This window comes from Acanthopagrus latus, chromosome 18 (assembly GCF_904848185.1).
Source record: "Acanthopagrus latus isolate v.2019 chromosome 18, fAcaLat1.1, whole genome shotgun sequence".
NCBI classification, from domain to species: Eukaryota; Metazoa; Chordata; class Actinopteri; order Spariformes; family Sparidae; genus Acanthopagrus; species Acanthopagrus latus.
The window spans coordinates 28,384,844-28,392,978 of record NC_051056.1 but is presented as its reverse complement, the minus strand read 5'-3'; the positions used below and the strand labels follow the sequence as shown (position 1 = coordinate 28,392,978).

General features: G+C 44.4%; 1 long non-coding RNA gene across 2 annotated transcripts in view; it reads left to right on the top strand.

Annotated features, from left to right (window-relative positions):
• The window catches only part of LOC119008129, an 11,007-nt gene extending 3,307 nt beyond the window's left edge, over window positions 1-7,700 (top strand). For both annotated transcript variants that reach the window (XR_005071330.1, XR_005071329.1), the window contains exons 4-6: window positions 1,379-2,809; window positions 3,158-3,307; window positions 7,569-7,700. This is a non-coding gene — a long non-coding RNA (uncharacterized LOC119008129). The remainder of the gene's footprint in view (window positions 1-1,378; window positions 2,810-3,157; window positions 3,308-7,568) is intronic.
• Window positions 7,701-8,135: the final 435 nt, after the last annotated feature.

The window sequence follows — 8,135 nt, the reverse complement described above, 5'->3', positions numbered from 1 at the left end:
CATCTTGATTATAAACCACCTCTGTGATGTTCAGAATGTAAGTAATTGCACTAAACTGGAGTTTCCTCTTAAAGACAGGTTTAGTAATGTGTGCTGAAGTCATTTGTCATTAACAAACTTGTTTTTCTTAATGATTTATAACATATTAATCCGCTAACAGCCCGTGTGAACTTCTCGTCTGCGCGCCTTTCACATGGTTTGGCTGTAAGTTGAACTCTGCTGTGAAGCTGCTGCGTCTCCTCACAGCCAAAGGGAAATAGCTGTAAGGCATGAAATTAGACCAGTTTTACTGTGCAGGACTCACACCAGCGCTACCATTATTCAAAATGACAGTTAAAACCTCTTGGAACAGGTCTCTGCTGTTATCAAGCGTTGTTACTGGCTCTCGTCCGTCTTCTCACTTTTCAAAACACTCTCCCATGCCACAGGAAGCAACAGGGTTTTTACGGGAAACGTGGTCTTAATTTTGAGAGAAAAAATTGTTACAAGTAGCACCTTTTAATATACTTTATGGGAACCAAGTTCAGCCTGCCCGTGTGGTTTGTAGCTGGACGGACGCCGGCTCGAATCCACCGCGCTTCGCTTTTGTGGAAATCTGGTTCAGGAAAGAATGAGTAATGCTCTCGCTTCTTGCACAACTATGATATTGGGACGATTGAGGCAGGTAACCCCCAGCGGCTGCAGTGGAGAGGAGGACTATGGTTATTATGGCCTGTGGCTGCATGTTCGGCGCTCTTTCCCTGAATAAATGAAGGTTAAAAAGAAAGTCAGCATGTCCCGTGTCTCCACCGCGGCACTGACTCATCTCTGCTGGGGTTGGCTGTCCCTGTCAGCTCGTCTGGTGTCTGGTGGCGCGAGGCGAAGCGAGGCGAGGCCAGACGGATGACAATTCAGCATTTTCTGACTGCTGTATCCCTCCTCGTTTCCTCCTCGCCCTCCGCTCCCGAGCTCTCCACATGGTTTTCATTTTCCGCGCAGGCCGCAACGCCAGAAATCAGTACATCCCTGGAAGTCCATCATCACAATAAATTACACCTTTTCATCTATATTTAGGCTGCTTCTCGATACTCGATCCGCTGCCGACTGACGGATACTTAATGGTTTGAGGAGAGGGACAGAAACAGAGACCCCCATCAGTTCGTCTTTATCTCCTCTGTGCTTCTGTCCATTGTGGCGGAGGGGAAGTGGTTTCTGCAGTGTGGGCCATGTTGGCTACAAACACCAGAGACAGACAGATAATTACGCCGTCAGAGTCGGGAGATCCTGCCATTGTGTGTGTGTGTGTGTGTGTGTGTGTGTGTGTGCATGCAGACACATCCTCAACTAATCTGCTCTTTGTTTTCCACTGATACAGTTTGTCTCTGTTTTATTTTATCAGGAACAACCCTCTTCACACTGGAAATCAGTCCGAGCCGACAGCAGCTTCCAACCCTTGTATCCCGCTCTCGACTTGTCTCCTTTGTAGAGCTCCAACGCAGACGTTCTCTCTGGCCGAGTCCCAAAAGTCTGGACTTCCCCGGGAGAGAGCCCCGAACCACACGCTTCCAAAAAAGAAAAAACATGACGAAGCTGGGAGACGTCCCTTAGAAGAAAACGACCAACTCTGAGACGGCTCCCATGAGGATTTTCCTGCAGTTCTACGTAAATTATGTGGCTTTTCAACACGTGACAGTCGGAGTTTCACCACACTGGGTGGTGCTTTAACTTCCAGAGGGGCAGTTGGAGGAAACATCCTGACGCTTCCCTGCAGCCGGGAACAAATTCCATCAAATACAAAGGGATTCTGATTATAATTAGATCAATAAATTCTCTTTTTTCCCCCCACACAGAATATGCAGTTGTACATTATATATCGACTTGAATCCTTAGACTCCTGAGAGAAAACGTGGTAAAAGACAAAAACTGTCAAATCCTATTGTCAGTGAAGTGTCTTTATGGCTCCTGGCTGATGTGGTGTGACTGAAGACATGTTTGAAACTCTGAACGTGAGTCAGGGTTGAGCTGCAGCGACAAACAGAGGCGACAGTATTCATTGTTCCAGTTTAAGACAGAAGGACATGTATTATTAAATTCAGGGTTTTGTTGTCGACAATTTGACAAAAGAAAATGTCATTTTCCTGTTTACCTCCAAACACACTGCAGCGAAACATCAGCAGCCACTGATGGTTTCTACACAATGTTATGTACATTTTTTTTTTTTTACTGTTGTCAATCTTTAACAACCGTTGTACAGTATGAACTTTTGTGTAGAATTGGGTGATATATGCCTCAGATTTATATCGTTTTGGCTGCTTTATGATACATAATATCATATTTTGTTGAAATCTCCTCAAAAACACTTCATAAATGCCAAGAAAATCAAATACCTCGATATTGATATTGCAACAATATTGTAGGAATGACATTTTATACTTTCATGAAATATTAACACCGTGACATTTTGTGATAAATGATCATCAGCAATGTGGATATAATGGTTAAAGTTGAGAAGAACAAGTCAGTCTGGTGAAAGTTACATCACGTTGTAATGCAGCACACACTTAAACCACATCATCATACAACAAAATCCAAAATCACATCCTGATTGTGATTATTATGATATAAAAGTGACCGCTCAGCTCTCTGTTACCACGACCCTGCTGAGAAACACTATTAACGACTGCAGTCCAGACCGCCCGCCTGCTGCTGAGGGTTTCTTCTTATATTTAATGAAATTGTGATAATATGAATAAGCTCCTGTATCTCTGGCCGATCAATCATCAGAGAGAGGAAACATTTTCCTGGGAGCTGCTTCACTCACGAGTTAAAGGTAAATAAATACTTCTTCAGGTCTAAACTGCTTATTTACATTTGTGTTTGATCTCACTGTGCTAATTGTAGCCGTGCTTTTCATGAGGAAAACATTCAGACAAGAAGTTCAAACCCATAAATAAGTGAGTTTGTTCTGAGCTTTCCTGGTTTCTTACATTCTTCTTTAAGACCTAAACTATGTCGCAGGCATCGCTCGAGCCGCTTTGGTGTCGGTCCCTGAATAACAAAAGCCGAGTTATTATTGTTATCCTGGCTAACAGGGTCAGCGACTTGTCTCGCTCAGGTCATGGAATGAAAAATGTTGAAAGACCCGATCTAAGCCATCATTTGTGTATCTAACCCTCAGAAATGCAATTTTTCTGCCAAGCGGCGCTCGGTCACAGAGATTGGACCAGCCGGGCCGAAACAATGGTCTCCTGTCAGCCTGATCAAACACTGGGAGGAAAACACCGAGTGGCTGCTTTCATGACTTACAGCCGGGCTCAGAACCAGAACAGTCAGTGGGCACGCACACACAAACACACACACACACATGCATTACCGTATCAGTTGTGCATCCGATCTGCATGCATGCTTTCAATTCAAAACACAGCAGGCACACACACGCACTCCAGCGTCGCTGTTTTCCCTCCGATCGTAGTTTCACTGGTGTAGAAGTGACTTCACAAGTTTGCCCGACCTCTGATCGAGCTGGTCTGGGTTGTTTTGGAAGCTTTAAACCAGCTGCAGGGACTCGGTTCAGCTCAGGGTTAGATAAATCTGTGACCTGGATCCACCAAACGCATGTTTTTATTGTGTCATTACGAATATATAACATAACATAAGGCGACACGATTTGAATTCCTTTCTTCCCAACAATGTCACTCACTCTCCGGGATGATACGAACCAGTTCTAGCATCCTCCTCTGCAGCACTGAGCTCACTGATGGCTGCAGTTCATTCAGGTTAACAAACAGGAAGCTAAACCCGAGTACCTGAGGGTTCATTGTCCATCATCTGCAGCCCGTCACTGTCATGCCTCCATAACTCTGCTCCCCTCCCCTCCTCTCCTCCTCCTCTCCTCTCCTCCCCTCCTCCCCTCCTCTCCTCTCCTCCTCTCCTCCCCTCCTCTCCTCCTCCCCTCCCCTCCTCTCCTCCTCTCCTCCTCTCCTCGCCTCCTCCCCTCCTCCCCTCCCCTCCTCTTCTCCCCTCCTCCTCTCCTCTCCTCCTCCCCTCCCCTCCTCTCCTCCTCCCCTCCTCTCCTCCTCCCCTCCTCCCCTCCTCAGACCGGCTCATATTAGATAAGACCTGCCCTTCTCCAAGCTCGGTAATCAATCAGAAATGACAAACGACAACCCGCAGTGTCACGCGGCGTAACAACCTTCAACAGCTTCCATAGCAACACAGTGTTATCCTGAATCCTCCAGACTGACGAGCTCCAACATATATTTCATACCTATTCCCCAGAAATATAACCTGAGCTGTGTGCAGTAAATATGAATGACATGTTGTGAAGTTTTGCACCGGAGAGGATGGATCCTGAAATTAGGTGTCAAGCTTCCTTGAGGTTTTCTCCGTCTAGTATGTTGATGGTGCGGTTACGACTCAGAATGACGAGCACGAGAATACGGTCACCTCTCGGCAGGGTCCGGGTGATTTAATGAAAAGTTTAAAGTAAAATAAAGAAATAATTTGTGTATGGCCGACCAGAGAATGTGTTTCATACAAAGAGAGACAGAGATTCTAATAAATAATAAACTTTATTTAAAAAACAGAGTTTACAAACAAGCAAACGCAGGAAACTCAGGAAGATAAAATTACAGAACAAACACTCACAAAGAAGCTTCTGGTCAAATCAAAGTAGAAGATGTAAACACAATAAAAGACGATGTGGGCAATTACAATTAATTAAAGCCATAAAACAGGAAAGATCACAGAAAAAAAAAGGACGAGAGAGGAAAAGTAATCTGAGATAAAAATAACAGAATGAAATCAATACAGGACCACAAGAGGACGACGTCACATTGGAGGAATTAGGAGCAGATGAAAAGAATAAAGGAGAAGAAATAGGTTGAAAATAGATTAATAAAGAAAGAAAACAAAGATGGGATCTGTCTGCAACGCTCTCCATTCTCACGTCGGTTCATGTCGTCTTCATTCTCATCATGCCGCTCGCTGACCCGTCGTGTTCTCTATGAAGGAATCTGCATTTTTCAGGTTTTTTCCTTTAATTTGTCATCTGTCAGTTCAAACCAAACAGACGGGGCCTCGCCGCAAAACAAACACCGTCTGACACAAAAACATCGGAAAGTGAACGTGCAGTCGGACAACATGTGTGGTCCGCAGGGCGAATAACAGGCCGAGAGGAACGTTGTAGTTTTTATTTCATATAATATCTGTCGGGTTAGCAGAGTCGTGGCAAGTTGAAGGGATTTGTTGGTCGGCTTCCCTCTCGGTCCAGCTGACTTCTCTCTCGCTCACCACTTCATCTGGTCGGGTTGTTCGGCGCAGAGTGAACACTGACGCTCTGATGCTGAGTGACACAGTGATCCCTGTTCTCCTGCGTCTGCCAACAAGCCGAGCAACAAACTGTGACTGTCTATTGTAGCATGAACTCTCACACTCTGTGAAAAGGTTATGTAATAACTCACCAGTGAATCTCTGCTCCGTCCCTGCAAGTTCATCCAGCGCTGTGGTTTGTCCGAGGAGGCGGATGGCTCGAGTGTGAAAAACTCAAATGATTTAAAATGTTTTGATCCATCGCGGCAGATCGTGGCGTTCTCCTGTGCAGCCAAACGATTCCAGGCTTCGATCAGTCGTATTTCTCTCGCTGACTGGCTCGCTCGGCACCGCAAAAGTAAAAATATGTGTTTTCTGTTTCATGTTGAATAAGTAACATTTCCGCTCTCAGTTGTCGACAAACAACCGAGCTGACATCATCCCAAATGTTTTACAGAGAAATCTGTAATTTTACTCAAGGTAATGTTTCATTTGTTCATCGGTCGCTGTAACATCCAGGAATAAATATTAGACGAAATGTCGGAGAGCGAGGAAGGAAGTTGGCCAACATATCTAAACATTATTTTCCATGTATGAGAGTATTTGATTCCACATCAGCTACATCATTTGTTTTGTTTTTGATTTGAGTTCATATTGCACGCTGAGTATTTAAAGCAAGAGAATACAACTTGGTCGTCCACTAGCAAATAAAAAGTTGAATTCACAGATGATAAAACATTTTGGATCGATTCAGTACACGCAGCAGTAGCTTTACGTGGTTTGCTATCGTTAGTAGCTAATTCTGCAGCTAGTTTTACCTGATCAATACGTGTCATTTACACTTTGTGCTCAACATATATCTTGCACCGAGACAACTGATGAGACTAAACACAACCCAAACCCCCACAGCATGTCTAAATGTTTGTCCGGACCTGTTCTGACCCGTCGAGTCCCAGCAGGTTCGGGTCGACAATGTAAAGAATAAAGATTCTACTTCTCTTTTTATTTCTTTCTTTTTAATCTGCTTTGCAACTGTGTAATGAGGGAGTAAATATGTTCAGCTCAGGTTTTGAGGATTCACATGAAGTGACAGTGAATGTCAACATGACACTAAACTCCACAGGGAGCCTTGAAGGCGTCGTGACGTTCAGTATGACATGAAACATCGACTCCGGCTCCACTTCAGGTTACCGGCCCCAGACGAAGCATCCCGCCCTGCACCACCACCCGCGGTCAGAAGGCCTTTGCCTAACTCGTGTGCTATGCGACGGCTTTGGCGCGGCTTATCTTGTGTATTTATCCAGCGCTGATCCGCTGTAGCTCTGCCTGGAAGCTGTAGCCTAGTCAGGAATTCAGAGTTGTGACAAGGTTTACGTTGGCCGAGCCGCCCGAAACTGGAGCTGAGCGCCGCAATGCAGTCAAATAAATCATGTAAAGAGAGAGACGGTGCGGAGAAAGACAAACAAATAGCTTTTTACAAAACAGTGTTTCCAGCAATGGTCTTTTTGGCAACAGACGGCGAGAGACGGACTCTGACACAAACAGACAGACAGAGATAGCGTCCACGAACGCTACGTCAGGAACTCTTTAAGTGGATTTATAGTAAGAACTGTAGTTAGAGACGCCGTTCTTCAGTGTCACGATGTGGTCAGCGGTTTCATTCATACCCCCGAGCTGTGTAGCACCAGTTAGACAGCCAGTCTTCTCCTCCGTTTAAACAATGGCTGATTTTCTAGGAGTTGTCAACCGAATGGGGGTCGGAGGAAAGAGACGAGCTCGCAGTAGGAAAAACAGAGTAATGAACGACAGGGAAAGGACGGGAGAGAGAGAGAGACGCTCATGTGGCTTTAAATCAGCTGAGATTCTTTTGTTCATCAGAGACAAGAAAAGCAGGAATGAAGACGGATAGACACGAGGAGAGAAAAGTAAAGCGTTGTGAATGACACAGCAGAACCCAGCGGGCTTTTGTAACAACACCCGGGCTGATTGGAGCAAATTACTCCTCTCCTTTCCAATCAGTCTGAGCATGAATGAATCCGTTCCCCCTGGACAGCAGCCATCAGAGGCTCAACACAGCGTTTGGAAACTCTCTCCCTCCGCTTCTCAATAGATGTTCACGTGTTCCAGGGCACAAATCAACTGAATGTTGTTTAACTGCAAATTATAAGACCACATCTTCACAACACTCGTTACAGATGTACAATATATCACTGATTGCTTTGCAAAATATGTGCATGGAGGAAATATAATTGTTGCCTGCAACCCTTTTTGTTTTTCAGGTTGTGGAGGTGAATCATGCTGCACAGAGGAAACCGAGCAGCTGGAGGGTTTACTAATGCTTCGCTTGGTCGCTACAGTAAACGACTCTGTTAAAGTTAAGAGGAAATCTTGTTTTTCAGTAAATCTGGAAAAAACTAATGGATCTTCATTCATGTCATCATGTCAACATCGACCTTTTCAACACTATATTTAATCAAGATGATGATATATTCCTGAACAAAGTCAGGATCAGGTTTTAGTTGTAGGATATTGATATTGATTTTCCAGTAAGAAAAAAGGGTTTGTCCTACTTGTCAAGTGTTAAAATGTATTAAACATAATTTGTATATTTCATTTTTGTTTAATCAAAAATAAGGGACCTCATGCAGGAGTTGTTGCTGCTCTGTTTGCTTCCATAATTACCTGCCTGCACCCAGCACAACATTTCCAGCTGATTTGTTATTTACATCATGTGTGGAGGGAAAGTTTCGAAATCTTAAGATTCAGAGAAATATTCTGGAACATGTTCCCTCGTGTGTTCACCCATCACTGATGCAATACTCACCCATTAAAAAACTGAAACAGGA